The 19056-nt window shown below is 43.0% G+C and overlaps 2 long non-coding RNA genes across 2 annotated transcripts in view; one reads left to right on the top strand and one right to left on the bottom strand.

Moving 5' to 3' along the window:
- The window catches only part of LOC310687702, a 44691-nt gene that overhangs the window by 17160 nt on the left and 8475 nt on the right, over window positions 1-19056 (top strand). The gene's annotated exons all lie outside the window — the stretch shown is intronic.
- LOC310687699 overlaps window positions 6423-19056 on the bottom strand; it is a 33832-nt gene continuing 21198 nt past the window's right edge. The window contains exon 3 of the long non-coding RNA XR_014516545.1: window positions 6423-6938. This is a non-coding gene — a long non-coding RNA (uncharacterized lncRNA). The remainder of the gene's footprint in view (window positions 6939-19056) is intronic.

Raw genomic sequence — 19056 nt, 5'->3', positions numbered from 1 at the left:
TCCCAGCTGCTTCATATAGATATTAAAAAGCATGGGGGAGAGGACGGAACCCTGAGGCACCCCACAAGTGAGGGCCCAGGGGTCTGAACACTCATCCCCCACCACCACTTTCTGAGCACGGCCCAGGAGGAAGGAGCGAAACCACTGTATAACAGTGCCCCCAGCTCCCAGCCCCTCTAGACGGTCCAGAAGGATGTTATGGTCGATGGTGTCAAAGACCGCTGAGAGATCCAGCAGAACTAGGAAACAGCTCTCACCTTTGTCCCTAGCCCGCCGGAGATCATCGACCAGGCAGTTTCAGTCCCATGGTGAGGCCTGAATCCCGATTGGAAGGGATCCAAATGGTCCGCATCCTCCAGGCGTGCTTGGAGTTGTTCAGCAACCACCTGCTCAATCACCTTGCCCAAGAATGGAAGATTTGAGACTGGGCGATAGTTGGCCATAATGGCTGGGTCTACAGATGTTTTTTTTTTAAGAAGAGGTTTAATGACCGCCTCTTTCAGCGGGTCTGGGAAAGCTCCTTCGCAGAGGGAAGCATTCACCACCCCACGGAGCGCATCGCTCAGCCCTTCCCAGCTTGCTTTTATCAGCCAGGATGGACTAGGATCAAGAAGACAGGTGGTTGTCTTCACTTGTCCAAGCAGCCTGTCCACATCCTCGGAGGTAACTGATGAAGCAATTAATGCATTTTTCAAACAAATAAATAAGAAGGCAAAGTTTCAATAAAGGGAGGAATTATATTGGAGTCATAGCACTCTAAGCACGGGCTTTGTTCGGCACCTAACACCATAGTTAGACATATATTATGTATGCAAGAGTTTACATCTGAAAATAGATCTGCCTTCTGCTTTTGTGGCATCAGGCTACAAAAAGGTGCTCATTTATATTCCGATTTCCAGTTATGCCAGAGGATCCAAAGGGAGATCATAAAAATACATATTGTGGTGTAGAAGGGAATTGGGAGAAATGGTATAAGGTTATCAAATCCTTTCTTTAACAAGTATGTGGTAAGTTTAAGAACACAGAAAGATCCCTCTTGGTTCAGGCTACAGTTCAGCCTTTTGTTCCCAAGGTGACGCAACCAGAAGGCCCCATGCAGGCTGTGCAGGCAGTAGCAAGATAACATCTAGTATAATGGCCAAGTCACTCTTCAGAGACAGCCCTCTTTAAAAGACAAGTTTTCAATAGACACCTAGATACAAAAATAAGAGACACTGGCCAAAGTCCACCCATTTTGGTGGTGGGCTTCACAGAGGAATAGCGTAGGTAGTGGTACATTGCCAAGCTTTCTGAAGGTGTCAGGATAAATGTGGTTGGGACTGCTGCAAAAAAACCAACAAGCTAACAATATCCCTACAGATGTCAAATGTGCAAGGTTGAAAATGTTTGTATGCTAGGTTGGTGATAATAAAAGCTTTATTAAGTTACGGGGATGGGTGGGAATCTAACAATTATAACCCCTCACCATTCCGTACAGGTTTCTCAGTTTAATGTCAATGTCTCACTTTTCCAGATGGCAATAAGCAAAAGAAACATATAAGAAAAACAACAAAACAGGCAGAGTAAGGGAAGCACTAGGACTCTGGTTTTGAAACATTTCCCCACCCATATGCACTGATGAACTAAACATATTTCACGCAAAAAAATATGTAGTCATAAGCAACTACAATCTTCTAGCCAAGTTGCCCTCGGAAACCTTGTTCTTATATATTAATAATAAAGATACCATATTGTTTTCTTTAATATTGGGTGCTCTGCTAGTGCTTTAAAATGACTGGAAACCAAATTAAAGTTAATACGTTGTCTAGCAACCCAGAGAAACAAACATTTAACTGTTTTCTTACAGTGCATGCCATTTACTTACTCCACTCAAATGAAACAAGCTCACTGCAAGGAGTACTGGTAAGTTAATTGTCCCTCTTGAGAACGTGCTGGAGGTTTAGACTCTGGATAAGAGATGTGTCACTCCTTGTGAAAGTTATCTGAGCCTCATTAATTCTTTCTAGTCAAATCAACCCCTTCATTTTTACTCCTCCTTATGGAGTCCAGACCATGCCACAAGGTTGGAAGCATGAAATAAAGTAGTTCAAGAATATGATGGCAGGGGGGGGGGGGAGAGGAGGAGGGAACAGGGAAAGGCCACATTTCCTACCATTTTTTTTAAAGTCTTTCCCTGTTGCACTATAGAATGGATTATAATGATTCAGTTATTAGACCCATTGCTCCAGAGCTCTAGTTGGGTAGAGGCCCTACTGCTGGCCCAGATTCTTAATTTTTAATGATGTTGGCGGTGGGTGTTAATGATGCTAGCCACCAACCTGAGTTTTGTAGTCTCATAGAATGGGGGTGACGGGCTGTGGGGAGTAGCAAAAGGAAAAGAAGAGTTGATGGGGGAATGCTCCATGAAACCAGATCTCTTATTTGTATTCCATTTTGGATGATACAAGAAGAGAAGCTACAATTCTGTGGTTCCGTTTTCCCGACTATATTTACATGGAAAATAGATGTATGAAAGTCAGAACTGCAGTTAGCACTGCAGTAAATCACATTGCCTCTGACTTAAATGGTTGTTCGCTGTCAGCAAAATGAAATGCTTAAAAAAAGGGATCCAGAGAGATTATTTTTTCCTAAACATCACCATCATTAAGGTTTTATATCCAGAGGCTGTTCCCCTTCCCCGGCTCCACCCCCGCTTCTGCTCAGTGTTACAGATTTATTTTTAAATATGATAGAGAGCCAATTACACGATGGGCATTTTTTTGTCTTTCTTTTTTCATTACATAATGGTAAATGGAGTATGGGAGTTAAACCTGGGAGATCTCAGTCAAGTACACAAACTGGGTGGCCTTGGGCAAATCACTAGTGCTGTCACTCCATGTGTAAAGAACAGGAACCTGCCTGAAGTGCCCTCATGAGGGTGAACATAAAGATGGCAAATCAATTTGCACAATAAACCCTTCTCTGGATAATTTAGATTTTCATCAAAATGTGTCACATGGCGGCTGAAATGAGCTGAATTAACTCTAGTGTACAGATAGACTTTCAGCATGGGACGTATTGCTTTTCAGACATCATCTGCCATTGTTTGGAAAAGATGGATGTTTCTGAAAGTGAAAAAAGACTTCATTCAAAAAACAGACTGGAAAATGAGCCTCAACAATAGATCTTTATTAGAAAGGGCACCGGACTGCTATGCATGTTCCACTTGTTCATAGTATTGTATCGTTCTGAGTCAGCTGGCTCAGGCAGGAATAACAATCAGAGTTCTGTACAGCAATAATTGCTTGCTGAGGCACTAATTGGAACAAATTGCCCCCCAGGGGTAAAACATTGCATGATCTTTGCACCATTGAATCTGTCCATTTCTCAAATACTGCAGTGAGAGTTGAATGCAATACAATTGTGATCATGGTATCATGGTACTCAAGCAGGAAAGAGGTAGGCAAGTGAGTAAGATCTGTATCATTTTCAAGATTTTCATCTCTGAAGGATTACTTGCTAATTAGTCATCTGATGTATGATGAGATAAAGCAAAGGACTGAGTGTAACAATTTACTTGACAAAAATAAAATGTGGTTTGCTTCCCAAGTATTTCACAGAGTACTTTCTCCTGTATGAACCTCCTCCACTCCCTCACAAGGCCTTAAGGTTGACTAGTATAGCCTACTCTGCTTTACTTCATTTGTATGGTTATTGTCTGCAAGAAGAAGGGACATTTTGTGGTGGCGCCAGAGTTGTGGATAACTCTTCCCAAGAAATGTGCACATCAGGGGTAGCCAATACAGTATGACTGTTGGCCATGCTGCCTAGAGCTGACAGAAGTTGCAATCCAACATCTGTAGTACACCAAACTGGCTTCTGCTTATGTCTGCTCCCTGGTCTCCTTTCAAAGACAGGTGAAAACACTTTTAATTCTGCCAGGCTTTTAGGGGTTAGTGGAGATTCTGTTTCTATGTAGTTGTAAATTTTGTTTTTTGCTTAGCTGTTTTTCTATTTTATTAAGATTTTCAATGTGTAGTTTTTGAGTGTTACAATTATTAGCGATACACACACACACACACACACACACACACACACTTGCAAAGGGGCTGTTTTGATGCTAAACTATTACTTCAAAGGACACACCCAGATCTTACAAGAACAAAAATCATCTTGCTAGATTTGACTACAGGTTCATCTAATCCAGGATGCTGTCTTCAACATTAGCTGGTTAGATGCTCCCAGGATGCTTACATGACGGGAGACAACCATTCCAGTTTCCCAGAAGTTAGCCCCATTGAACCAACAGGATTTACTTCCAAACACACACATAGGATTGCATTGTTAGTTTTTACAGAGCATTCATGGTTTCCAGTGTTTTTTCAGTCATGTTCTGTGATTATTTTTCTGGGTTGATGGAATATAAAATAAATTAATAAAACTACATACATACATACATACATACATACATACATACATTTGCAGCAGCAGCTTTTCCAGTGTGGTTAGACAAAGTACTATTAAGCCTTATTGGAGCTCCTTTGTGTTTAATAGGACATTTCCTAAGTACAGCTGCTGCCAGTTTTATGGTTTATTTATGAGTGTCAGGGAGGGAACTAATATTGAATGGCCTATTAATTGCCCTTGAATAACCCGCTTGATTGCCTAGTGTCAGTTTCTGTTCCTATGACAGAGAGAGGGAGTAGAAGGCTTTGATTCTGTTTGCTTGGTTTTCTTTCTTTCATTCATTATTTCCTCAATGTTTCATTCTCATTTTTATAATGATATGGTATAGTTGTCCAGTTCCGCCTTAGCTTGGACGTCACAGGGGAAACAGACACAGTGACCAGTCTATGCCAAGGTCAAGCTGAGAGCAGACCTTGGACAGCTCCAGCAGAGCCTTGTTCTCTGAAGCTGCAGGTGTTGCCTCTGCAAGGAGCTAGAGAATGGGTTGGCAAACTAAGGCCTGCGGGCCAGATCAGGCCCAGTTGCCTTCTAGACCTGGCCCACGGACAGTCCAGGAATCGCCGTGTGGATCGCCAGTGCGTGGGTCACCAGCGTGCACGTTCTTTTCCTCTCCCTCAAACGGCGGCACTTTTCTCCTCAGGGACGGAGCAATCTTATCCCACGCCAGGCGCTGTTGAAAGCAAGAGTTGGCTCTCCCGCCTGAAGGGGGCATGCGACACCAGCTGCTGCTGTTTTTTCCTCCTGCTCCCCCTTCCTCTCCTTCAGTCCGCCCTTCCTTCCTTCTCCACGCCCCTTTTCCGCACCGCTTCCTCGCTTGCTTTCTTCTTCGCCACCTCCCTCCCTCCTTCATTCCTCCCACGGCATTCTAGCGGGTTGTTGCGGTGGCCGTGGTTGTGGCCACTGCTTGCAGGTTGGCAGGCAGCTCTTCCTTCTCCGTGGTGCAGCAGCAGCAGCAGATGGTGAGTAAAAGCTCCGGCGATGCCCCGGTTCCCCTACCTCTGTCCGTGGCTCCTCCGTTGGGGCTGCTGCTTCTGTCTTCACCAGCCAACACAACCTCCCACCCTGCCACAGCGACTGGCTGGCTGGAGAAGCCCAACTGCGGCTATTGGGATGACAACTGGGACAGGTAAAGTGAAGCATCTTCAGGCCTCTTTGCAGACGAATGAAAATCATTATCCCCCCCAATATAGTCCGGCCTCCCACAGGGTCTGAGGGACAGTGGTCCGGTCCCCTCCTGAAAATGTTTGCTGACCCCTGAGCTAGAGTCAATGGAAGCCTTATGGAGGTTTGCCAGACCTAATGTATGGTAAGCTCTGCCTCCCTGGAGGAACCAGCTGGCTGGTTAAATGTCTCTCACCCTATTTTGCAGGGAGATAGATGGTGGGGCTGTGTCGTTTGATCAGGAAAGTCCCCAGTAAGGTACAGGAGGTAGCCTATAGGTCCTTCTCATAAGAGACCTCCACCATCCATTGCAAGATTCTTGGTTGTGAGTCATGACAATTATTCCACTACTAAAATTATAAGAAAAAAATTGAGAGAAAATCAGTAACTAAAGCCTCCTCTCCTCTGGTCAGCAGAAATAGAAACCGACCCTGCAAATTTTCAAGAGGAAATGGAGATACACTCTTTAACACTAATTTTCCACCAACTCTCATATGAAAACAATGACATGTAGGATACATTTAGCCAGTGTTTCTGAGACCCTTTGCTAAATAGGCTTATCTGTGAACAAACATTATAGGATGATATTGGCCATAAGGAAGGGCAATGGTCGATGATATAGTAGTACAATATATGCTTGTGTGGGAACTACATTTCAACTCTGTTTCACCTAAATTGTGGGAAAGTAATGCCTCAGCGGCAGACTAAAGGGCTGTAGAGTATTTTTTTAAAAAAAAAAATCTAGATAGGTTCAAACATATATTTTTGCTAGATCTGGAAAGCTCATTATAGCAAGGGTATCATTATAGCATAAGGAATTCATGTCTGTGTTCAAGAAACCTATGTGGAACCTATGCAACTCTGTTAGTACTAGTAGATCTTGTTGTGTTAGTGGCGAAATGAGTGGAGCCCATTGGAACTTCCCAGGATAGGATTGTTACCCTTAATCCTTCTCCTCCTCCCTTTTTTTAAACATAGGCTTCTTACAGCAAGAAGATGAAATATGATGATTTCCTTAGGATGCAATCCTGACCACGCATACCTGGAAGTAAGCCCCACTGAATTCAAACAGGCTATGAGTAGACATGGTTAGGATTGTGCTGCTAAATTTTATTTTATTTTTTCATTTTAAACAGAAAGTCTTCTTTTGAGACTAGTTCTTACCAGTACATTTCAGTATGGGCTGGAGCTTCTCAGTCATGCAGACCATAATTAATATCTTTTACATTAGAGCTGAACCACAAACCACAGCTTTAAAGTATAACTTTTTGAAATCTTGATCTGGCAGTGTTCACCAATGAGTACTTTCGTACCATGGAAGCTGAATGGCACTGCAAATAAAATTAAGCAGAAAACCAAAGCAAATAACTTGCAGTTTGGAAAGCAGAAGCTGGGCCTTGGGTAGAAAAAAAACTGCTCAGCTTTAACAAACTCTATTTAAAAAGTCAGGACTGCCCAACAAGTGGAAACTCTGTGTAATACTGTTTATTTGAAACCTAAAGTAGTTTAGCTTGTATCAATAAATTAACTCATTTAGATGTCATTTAAGCTGACCTAAATGAGAACTGAAGCAGTAACAACCCTGGTTTAAGTACATATTGGATCCTTAAACTCAGTCATAGCAAGCCTCATTCAACCAAGAAAACTAACAAAACCAACTGTTTGCATTCTCCATTTGTAACCAAGGAAAGTAAAGACACATATACTGGCATTGCTTTCACTCATTCTTGCTCCTAAATTGAGGGTTCACTGCACACTTAACATGTAATAAGTTTGCCATCAAACATACCGTAAGTTTGCAGCACAATCCTACACATTCCTACCTCAACCCATTAAGGCTTTTTAGACTCATCTACCCATGTACTATCTGAAACCAAAGGCGTCCATTGGTTGCCAGATGTGAAATATATTGGCATTATTTTCAGCTCTCTTACCCTGCTACTAGAGGCATGTAAGCAGAGACTATATGGCCATCTGTCAAAGATGCTGTTGTTGCTTCCCACATTGCAGATTCTGCATTCAGCAAGAGGTTGGAGTAGACAAGTGCCAAGATCCCTTCAAACTCAGATTCCTCAGATGTAAATCCCTTCCTCAAATTTCAATAGAATTAAAGATAATGTATTTTACTTAAAGTAGGGATTTTAAATGAGTGGCAGTTAGGAAAGTGTTGCATTTTATTTTTTGTTATCTGCAGTTTTATGTGCCTCTGCTCCCATTCCATAGTTCAGTGGAGATTTGAAGCCGAACTTCCAATTGTTTAAACCATGGGTCGGCAAACTACGGCCTGCGGACTGGATCAGGCCCAATTGTCCTCTGGATCCCACCTGCAGACGGTCCTGGAATCGCCGATGGATTGGCATGATTGTTCAGGCTGTGCCATTTTCTTTGCAATTTTTTTCAGGCGCCACCCCCCCCACACACCGTAGCAGTGCCCCCTCCCTCCTCCTGGCTTCTCCCTGCCCTGCGGAGGAAGGGAGCTGGGCTTTGATTGGTGCCATCCAATTTGAAGCCTCTCCGTGGCCCAGACTCGCCACCCGCCCGCCGGCCTCTCTGTACATGGCCGCGCTGTGGGCGCATCGTGGGGCTTCGACTGGAGATTGGTGCGCCTGCTGGCCCCCCGCCTGGTGCCCGGGAAAGCTGGCCCAGAAAGGAGAGGCACTGCCACCAGCTCCCAACTGCAGCCAAAGCAGTGGAGGAGGTAGGAAAGCGGGGGACGGGAGGGGCTGGGGGAGAGGGGGGAGACAGAGAAGCCCCCCCCACACACTGCGTGTGTGTGTGCACCACAAGGTCTGAGAGGCTGTGATCTGGCCCTCTCCTAAAAATGTTTGCTGACCCGATTTAAACTCAGCACTGTCTCCACAGTACTATACATCATACCTGTCAATGTTTCCCCTTTTAAAAGGGAAATTCCCTTATTCCGAATAGGATTCCTCACAAGAAAAGGGAAAAGTTGACAGCTATGCCATATATTTTGGAAGAAGTACAGCCACACATATATGCAGGGCTTTTTTTCAGCCTGACCTCAGTTCCAGCAACTCTCAGGTGGCCACCATTGCCATTCTAAGAGAATGAGGGATATGTTCATGGTGAATTCCGGTACCTCTTTTTCTGGAAAAATAGCACTGCATATATATGATCCTGATCTGAAATGCACATATTGAAGTGGCTGGTGAAATTTGGACTCTGTACACATGCAGGTCTGCTGCAGCATCCAAACCTGAATTAAGGGTAGAAATCTCAGAAGAGAATGTGCAGGTTTAGAACTGAACTATGGATATCACTGGAACTATGGTGTTCTCTAGGAGAAGGCACCCATAATACGTTGCAGTGTTGGCATTACCTAAAATAAAGATTGTTCATTTGAAATCGAGGACATCTGGTAACTCTGGACTCAGCTATACAGCTGAGCTATACAGCTGTATAGCTATACAGTTTTAAGTGTGTTTTAAGTCTAGTATACAGTGTGACACTAGATGGTGAGCCTTATAGAAAATTCAACGTATTTTTAAAGATGCATTTATTTAAAACGCATTTTCAGAACGTTTTTTTTATGTGTGCAGAGCTAGGAATCTGGAATTGTAGCTTGCATCTCTCTCTGGCTCTCTTGCAGAGCACAGATAACTATGGCAAAATGCAAGAGTTTCCTAGCTGACAGTTAGGAAGAATACCAGATGCATATTCACAGGGTAAACTTCTGTGGACAAACTCTACTCTCTGGCAAAGGAATAAATGTCAAGGTAGTTTGGCAAACTCCTTCAGTCTCATTCCAAAGATACTATCTCTACCTTCCTTTGTACTCAGTTAAGGGCCTAATGACCTTTATGGGGGAAATTGCATTAGATCCAAAATAGAGATAATCCCGACTTCTACTTACCTGGGAGTAAGCCCCATTGAATTCATTAGGAATTACAGCTAGCCATGTGTTACTGTAATTAATGAGAATTAAAGTCTTGCTGACCACCTTCAGCCCCCATCACTTTCAATTTGTGTACTCTAAATATGACCTATCCTAATATTTATATTCTACAGGTAAATACACTGCAGTAGAACTTCTACACAGAAAAGATCCTGGGGTGCTTCCAAACAGATGTTTATTTGGGGATTGGTGGTCCTCTTCATGCGTGCACGCTTTTTTGCAGTGTACATATGACATCATAGTTATCAAAATGCCACTCTGTTATTTTCCTCCCATTTAGAACTTGCACACGTAACCCCCTTAAAACACAACTAGGTTGTACTTTTTCTCAGTTCATATTGAAGCTGTTTTTTGGGGGGGGGGCAGGAAACACATCAAAATGCAATATTTCATAAGAAACTACAGGATATATAAGGCATAGATATGAACTGAGTCGAATGTCCTGCATTCACCATTTCCCAAACCAGCAGATGCAGAGGAACGAGTGGGGGTGTATACAGCCTTAATCTGGACTGACCGTTTCCAGAAGAACTCTAAAAGTTTTTTTAAAACTGTTGCCAATGACCTGATTGAGATATTGGTGGGCATATTTTGGGATATAAATATGAGCATTATTCTCTGCAAGCAGGTTGCCTGGAAAACAAAGTACCGTATATGAGATCATAGGCTGTTCCAGAATCATAGAGTTTCAAGGAATTTTAGGATTATCTAGCCTCTCCCAGCTTCTCCATCAACAAACGAGTAAAAATCACATGCTTGTGAACAGCCACAGCTTCATCTGCTTGTTTTAGATACTACAATTCTTCGCAACATGAAGGATTATAGTGAATAGTCCCATCTTAAAACCTCTCAACAACAAATCCTAAATTAGCAGTGGGAGACATTCCAAGGCTTTGCGTCAGAAGAGAATCACAGTATTCAGAACTTTATTGTTTTGGACATCTCTCAAGATCAGGCTGTGTGTGTGTGCGCGCGCATGAGAGAGAGGGAGTGTGTGTGTATTCATGTTTTGAAAGAGGCCAAAAATAATCTTTTTAATGGAATATTATTTATTTCACTGCCCTGCAGGCAAAATATATTGCCTGATATATTAGATACCAAAGCAGGTAGTATTGAATTCCAACTATTTAGATCAGGAATGTGCTAGCTTTCAAATTTGCATAACCACAGGGGTGTCTGCCAGATAAATATACGGTAATCTACACACATATATTGATAATTGTTTTTAGACATAGTACCAAAAGAACGTCTGCAATTACATTGTTGTGTTAATAAGGGTACACCATTAATGATTCAGACAGCATGATAAACATTGAATTAATAATTCCTTTGGAACATCCAGACCAGAAATGCTAGTAGTTATTCAATGCATTCTAGTGAGTAAGTGATACTTGGCAAACTCTGTGTTGAAGGCTTGATCTGAGTCAAGAAACTGCTTTCTGGAAACAAGCAAGGCCCCAGGATTCAAAGTCTTAACCAGGAGGAAGTAGATGTACTGTAAAGCTCCCAGTGAGTTTGGATGTTTGGTACAGTGACCTGTCATATTAGGAATATTCAGGCATTTCCTGAATGCTAACAGTTTAAGGAGATGGGTGGGGTGATCTAGGGAAGGAGTTCCAAAACACAGGTACCACCATTGCCTTTTGTGGAATCAGATACCTAGTGGCCACCAATACCTAGGGAGTGTAGGCACCTAAAGTTACATACTCAACTGGGTGCCAGATGCTGCAGTGCCTGCCTAAGGAACAAGGATGACTCTGGAATAAAGGGATACTCATAAGTAAGCTACTCCTCACTTGTAGACCCAAGCAACATGGATGGTCCACAGCTGTGTTGTCAGACTGTGATTCTGGCCCTGATCCACTCTTAGCTGCTCTGCCTGTGAGTCACCTGGCTGAAGATGTCAGCAAGGTGTTGGCTCTATGGTGATGTTGAATGGAATGTCCTTATTTTAATCTCAGGAATGTTGGAGCATATGGGTCATCAGAACTCTGATCTCATCTTCAGGTAAGTCCTATCCAAGCAAACACAGATGATGGATGGCTTAATCATTGAACTCTTGTTCTGGTACAAGGCCTATAGTAAGTTCATGGAAGGAACGTTTCACATCTCCTTCTCCTTCTCCCTGTGCCCCCTGAAAAGCATTGGGAGGGTTGTGGGCTGTGCTGGACCATGTGAGATGGGGAGTGATGGCTGGCTGGAAGAACTGCTGGATTCCTGGAGATCAAATGCAGCAGCAATCACATTAACTGCCTAAGCTCAGTTGCTTATTCCAGAGATAAGCCAAAGCTTTGACAGGATGGTGTTCTATGATCACCGAAATCTCATTGAGGGCATTCTAGAAACTAACAGGAATCTAATCCCAGCCAAATCAAAAGACAGAGACTGGACACCAGTGTCCCCTGGGTATCTCAGCACTTAACTATTCAGCACTGCAGCAACAGTGTTGAATATTTAGCCATCATGACTGATGTAAAATACTGATGTTTTTTTATTAAATTAATAAATATTCCTTAGATATCTTACAACAAAACAATATGAAAATAATTAAAATCAACAATGAAAGATAGCCAAAAATATGTCCTTACAGCAGAGATGGCAAAGAACAATTTACATAGTTTCAAAAAACACAGTTGAAAATCCAGGGAAGAGTACAAATGTCTTGGCCTGGTGACAATATATCCCTCTGGGGGCACTATTCCAAAGCCTGGGAGCCACTACTGAAAAGGCCCTTGGTAGACACTTACCTCGCTTCATTTGGCAGGGGCACCCAGAGCAGGGTCTTCAGAAAAAGATCTTAGGGCTTAGGTAGGTGTGTGGCTCTTTTGAAGCCATGCATTTGGCTCTTTTGAAGCCATGTGGAGTTACTTGTCCTTGGTTCTTGCCTTGCCTAAAGTGTTTCACACATGCATTGTTGATTGTCAGATGAGCAAGGAAGATGTGGCTATTCCAGGGCCATTGACAAGGATGGTGCTATATTTCAGTTATAAAACACTGCAATCCACATACGCACATATAAATCCAAAGTATATTGGCAAATACAAATATTTGGGTCATTATGTAATTTTAGTCAATTAGCTAAATTGACTAATTTGAATTGAAATTATCCCATTAGCAGAGGAGTCACCAATGTGGCACCTGTGACTCTCAAAATATTGAAAAAAAAGTGTGACTTACAACACAAGAAACAAAAGCTGTCATTGTTAGGAGGAATCACCTTACTTCATATTTTCTTTTTCATTGTTAGCATAATGCTCTAGAAACCGTGCTATTTTTCTAGGGGGGGAAAAGGTGCTAGAACTCACCACGAACACATCTTTTATTCTCTTATAATAGCAATGGCTACCACTAAGAGGTGCTTGAAATGAATTTCAGCGAGTTCCTGCTGGAAAAAAGCCCTGCCTAGAACCAAGCGTTCCAGAAAACAAAAAGTCTGTTCTCAGTAGTCAGCCGACTGATAAAAATACAATAATAAAATAATAATAATACAATAAAAAATGCTCAGCCCCACTGATAGTAGCTGTCAACAATAAAAATCTGCTACACACTACACAAATGAATCAACTTGAGCTTTAGATGTTTAGTCAAGTGCAAGGACAAAAGCTTGCAGCACTAAAAACACATATTCTGCATATCTCCCAGCAACCCACAGGGGGAAATTGAGGCAACTTCCCAATATGATCATGTGATTCCTGCTGCCTGCTTTGACTTCCCCCTGCCCACTTGTGACCAGAAGTTTTCAAGTGTCTCCCTTTGACTTTATAGGCTTCCTGGGGGCTTTTGCTACTGGTGTGTTTAGAGCTCACTCCATCATTTCCTTTCATGAGCTGCCGAAAATGGCACTTTGGAGGAAACAGATGGGCTGAGTGTGGCAGTTAGAAGGCTTATTATCACCCTGAAATGGTTTCTATAGCAACTAGAGAGATGCTGGCTCATTGGTCTACCCTCCTACAGGAGTAGGTGATGGCTCATCAGACTGGCAGGTATGTGGAAAAAGCTCTGGGCACATCCTTCCACTCCTCCCCAAAACCTATTTTTAGATGGCCACGGAAATAAAGTAAATGCACATTCATACATGGCCATGCCCAGGGGTGGGTTTTTTTGAGCAGGAACTCAGGGGAACGGAGTTCCCTTACCTTTTAAAAATTAAATAATAATTATTTTTGTCTGGGGGGACTGGAACAGTTATAAACCCAATAACTGAACCAAAAATTCACCTATATCTGTAATCGATAAAGTTGTGGCTATTTCTAATCCAGATCATTGTCTGCTTGAGTATATTAATCACATCTTACATTTAGCCTCTCTCTCTCTCTCTCTGTGTGTGTGTGTGTGTGTCTCACTGTGACTGGACCTGCAATAAACTAACCAACATGCATTCATTTAAGACACATTTAAAGCGCATGCCCCCATCCCAAGAATCTTGTGAACTATAGTTTGTTTAGGGTGCTGGGAATTGTAGCTGTGTGTTTAAACTTCAGTCTCCAGGATTCTTTGGCAGGGGGAGGAGCCATGTGCTTTAAATGCCCTTTACATGTATGGTGTGGATGTGACTTCAGACATCCTGGCAACCACAACTCGTGCCTCCAAAATGTGGAGGTGCCTTGATTCCAACTCATCCTGCTAAGCCAGTCTCACCAAGCCAGTCTGATGTGGTTGGGAAGGGAAATTTATTTGGAGCTCACTGTTGACTCTAATGGACATGTTTATACCTCTGCCATTTCAGGGAACTCAATGTGGTGTACATGGTTTACCCCTCCTCATTTAATCCCCACAACAACCTTGTGAGGTTAGGCTGCGAGGCAGTGAGTGGCCCAAGGTCACCCAGCAAGCTTCAAAGCCGAGTGAGGATTCAAACCTTAACCCAGCACTCTAACACTGGCTCTCAATGGAATTTGGAGTGCTATTTCTTTCCTGCCATGACACCACCTCCAGCCATTTTCCTTCCCATGCAAACACTGTGCTCCTAGCAATATCGGAGAACAGCCTTTACCAAAGGTGTCATGGACTTTGAAGACGCTCAAACTCAGGACAAAATGGAGAAACATGCTAAGAGGAAGGCACGCTTGGCAAACCCTCACCATGATCAACTCCCATCTGGAAACATATGTCTCCACTGTGGAAGGACATGTGGATCCAGAACTGGCCTCCACAGTCACTTATGGACTCACTGTTAAAACCGTGTTCATGGAAAACATTCTTACTCGGCTACAAGTGATCGCCAAAGAAGAAGACGTGGGCATAACTTGAAGGTGAGCTCTACATGACTTAACTTTTTTGTAAGTAATGCCCTTGCTCATCTTGTAGCAAGTCGTCTTGGTATTCTGTATCTTTCAAGTTTGACTGCGGTTATTTTTTTTACTTTGAGCAACTATGTAGCTCTCATCTTTCCTACTATATTCCTCTGCCCCTCCTGCTGTTCTGCTTGCCCCTTGCTCCAACATCACATCCTTTAATTTTGCTTCCTCTTAGGAAAAGGAAAAAAAAGCCCAGTTCTGTTACATTTAGTATGAATTTCTTTGCTCGCTCTGTACCCTAAAAAACAATGTTTGATTTTGTAAAAAGTTCCTGACTCCTTCAGGGTATAACACAAGAAAAACACATTCGTAAGCAAAGAAACAACAGCAGTGAACAACAGCGCCGTGTTGTAATGAACCATCGTTTATTTACTATAACATTTAATTGCTCAACTTTAATCATAAATGCAACATCATGTTATTCGTCAGGAAGACCTTTTGCCTGGTTAGCTGAGTCATATAACCAAGCCACATATTTATAAGTCTATGAAGAGGTGACCATCCAGTTGTCTACGGACAGTAGCTTGAGCTCCAGCAACAAGAGGGCAAAAACTTGTGTCTCACTTTCATGGGTGATGCTTAAACTGATTTTAAAGTACAGTAATCTAAATTTATGGGACGCGGGTGGTGCTGTGGGTAAAACCTCAGCGCCTAGGACTTGCCGATCGTATGGTCGGTGGTTCGAATCCCCGCGGCGGGGTGAGCTCCCGTCGTTCAGTCCCAGCTCCTGCCCACCTAGCAGTTCGAAAGCATTCCTAAGTGAAAGTAGATAAATAGGTACCGCTTTATAGCGGGAAGGTAAACGGCGTTTCCGTGTGCTGCGCTGGTGCAGGCTCGCCAGAGCACCTTCGTCACGCTGGCCACGTGACCCGGAAGTGTCTCCGGACAGCGCTGGCCCCCGGCCTCTTAAGCGAGATGGGTGCGCAACCCCAGAGTCGGTCACGACTGGCCCGTACGGGGAGGGGTACCTTTATCTTTACCTTTTAATCTAAATTTGCCTTCAGTGTGATTGCTCATCTGTATTGTCTCATAGGCATACACTGTTACAGTGCTTCAAATAACACCAGGGAGACTCCTGTGTGACGTTGCACAGTGAAAGAGCACTTGCGTTGCATGGAGGTTCCTGGTTCAGTCCCTAGCACTTCCTGGAAAGGCGGGGAAAGACCCAGACTGAAACCCTGAAGAACTGCTGCCAGTTACTGTTGACAATATTTGACTCATTCGACCAATGATCTGACTTAGAATTGAGAGCATTCCATTTAACATTTGTTAAAAAACCCGAGGCATTTTTGGTGGAGATTGCAGGGAAAGACCTGCCAAAAAAATTGAAAGACATTTTCATGTATGTGACAACGGCCGCGAGAGTTCTGGTAGCACAAGGATGGAAGACTGAAGAAACCCCAACTAAAGAATCATGGCAAGAAAAAATGATGGACTATGCAGAACTGGCAAAATTGACATATAAGCTATGGGACAAGGATAACTGTGACTTTAAGGATGAATGGGAACCTTTCACAAAGTATCTGAAGATGCAACAAAGTGAACTGGACTCCTTGGCAGGTTTTGAATAAATATTGACAGTTTTTTTACTGATAATAATCAGCTAAACAGTTTGAAGATCTATACAACTTTGTAACATGCAGAAAACAGCATTATTGGAGAAACCAAAGACTGGAACTGAGGGAAGTCGGGTTGGGTTCTGTGGGGGGGAGGAAAAATGGGAGGGGGGAAGGATATGTTTTTGGATAATATGTCTTGTTATAACTTTGAATAAAAATTAAAAAAAAATAGAATTGACAGCAAGATGTCTTATACCATCTTCATAGCTTTGCCCTTCCCCAGAGCACGATGGAAAGCACAGCCAATATCCTTCTAAATGTTTCCCTCATCCATGGAGAGAACGACATGAAGGGGAGCTGGGCATACACCTGGGCATTTGCAGTCATTGCATAGCCATTTCCATATGCATTCATTATATTTCTATGCTGCTTTTCATTCACACAAATCACAAAGCAGCTCACAAACAATAAGTAACAATAACATAGTAGAACATCACAATCACAACATAAATCATATAGAACAGTGTTTTCCAACCTTGACTCTCCAGCTGTTTTGGACTACAACTCCCATTCTCCCTAACTAGAAGGATCAGTGATCAGGGATGATGGGAATTGTAGTCCAAAAACAACTGGAGACCCAAGGTTGGGAAACTTGGATATAGAATAAATAACAAATAGCCAGTAGAACAATGGCAAAACTAACTGGCCGTAATGGTGATGAGAAAGGTATGTTATCGGTTGCTCCCAACACCTGTGTGACAGAAAACATTATCATTACATAATAATGTATAAAATTGTGAGCAAGCTCAGAGTGGATGGATGGATGGATGGACTGAGAGGGAGACAGGTGACCCACATTCATCCACTACTTCTCCCCTTAAAACTAAACCTCATTTCCCCTTTTTCCAAATGCACATCTTAGCACAGCCACCAGCTGGGCTAACCAAAGCTTTTAGCTCCCTTGTAAATAATAAACAGCTGATGGATGTATCATTTCCTCTTCCACTAAGGTTGCAAATCTTTTTCTGCAGGCTCTTAATGCCTACAAAATCCTCGCTGTTAAGAGGCTGCTCTGCCCACGCAGCTGTGTCTGTGTCAGAGGAATAACATGTTCCCTGCTGTATCGTGTATAGTTTTTCTTCTGTAGCAAGAGGCAAAATGAAAGCTACTCAAAAGCAACTTCTTGATCAGCTTGAGAAATATACATTATAGACAGCAGGGTGATCAAAGGGGTATGTGCTGATTCATTGGTTATATTCATCTATAAAGGTGTATGTGTCTCACGTGTACAATTCTGACAGCTTCTAGGGCTGTGAGCAATTATTAGAAAGCCTTAAAAGGGTTCTAGAATTGTTACATAGGCGGTGCACTGAAAAAATGAAAGATTTATTAAAGAACAAAATCATTACGGATGAAAAATCAGTAAGGATGATTTTTTTTCGACATTCAAGATGATGGGGAACAGGAAGTGTGGCTGACTTACACTTCCTGCTCTCTATGATTCTTTATCATATCTGAACTGCAGATTGTACAGCCAGCTTCCCTTGCACTAAGATGCATCAGTGATTCCTACATCAGAAGCATGCACACATATCTCACAGCTGAGGAGATGCATGTGCTTCATTTTGGACATTGTACAGAAGCAGAGAGAAGAGGAATAAGCGTTAATCACTTGTACTTTCTGCCCCTTCCCCAGATGTCAAAGGAAGGGTACCCTCAGAGAATAGTGGACAAACTGAGAGCTTAGAAGCCTGCAAGATAAATAACATTTCTTGAAAATGGTCTGTCTGGCCAGTCACCTTCCTTTTCTGCTGCAAAATTTGGAACTACATCCCAGATTATCAGTAGCAGGATCTCAGTCTTTTTATATGACGATTTCTCCATGTGCCATGTGGATGTAACCAAAACATATTTGGATTGAGAGGGAGTTGGGTGTTCAGATTTTTCAGAGGTTCTCAAACTGTATTCCTAAGAAGTTTATTGGGGTTCTTCAGTGATAACATTTAGGGTAGACAAATGTCTCTGAAAGGCAAGCACTGCTTCATTATGAAACATCTCCAGAGATGCTCAGGCCCAGGGGGAATGATAGGTTATAGGTTGACACACTCTTATTTTGCACAGAGGAAGGGCCTTGAGTGGCATTCGGTGTAAAAGAAGCCACAAATCTATTGGCACTTGAGGTGGTCTTGCAAACATGCGTAAAGTTTGGGAAGAGGTAATGAAGGTAATTTCTTACATAATGAGTGCAAAAGTAAAGGGACCCCTGACCGTTAGGTCCAGTTGTGACCGACTCTGGGGTTGCGCGCTCATCTCGCTCTATAGGCCGAGGGAGCCGGCGTTTGTCCGCAGGCAGCTTCCGGGTCATGTGGCCAGCATGACTAAGCTGCTTCTGGAGATCCAGAGCAGCGCACGGAAGTGTCGTTTAACTTCCCGCCGCAGCGGTACCTATTTACCTACTTGCACTGTTGTGCTTTCGAACTGCTAGGTGGGCAGGAGCTGGGACCGAGCAACGGGAGCTCACCCCGTCGCGTGGATTCGAACCGCCGACCTTCTGATCGGCAAGTCCTAGGCTCTGTGGTTTAACCCACAGCGCCACCCATGTCCCATAATGGGTGTACTGGTGCCTTTAAACCCCAAACTGTGACTTCTATCAATTACTGATGAGTCGAATAGATTT

This window comes from Podarcis liolepis (assembly GCF_965112155.1).
Source record: "Podarcis liolepis genome assembly, chromosome: 10".
In the NCBI taxonomy this organism is placed as follows: domain Eukaryota; kingdom Metazoa; phylum Chordata; class Lepidosauria; order Squamata; family Lacertidae; genus Podarcis; species Podarcis liolepis.
Note: the sequence above shows the minus strand (reverse complement) of the source record. Positions and strands in the feature narration are given on the sequence as shown.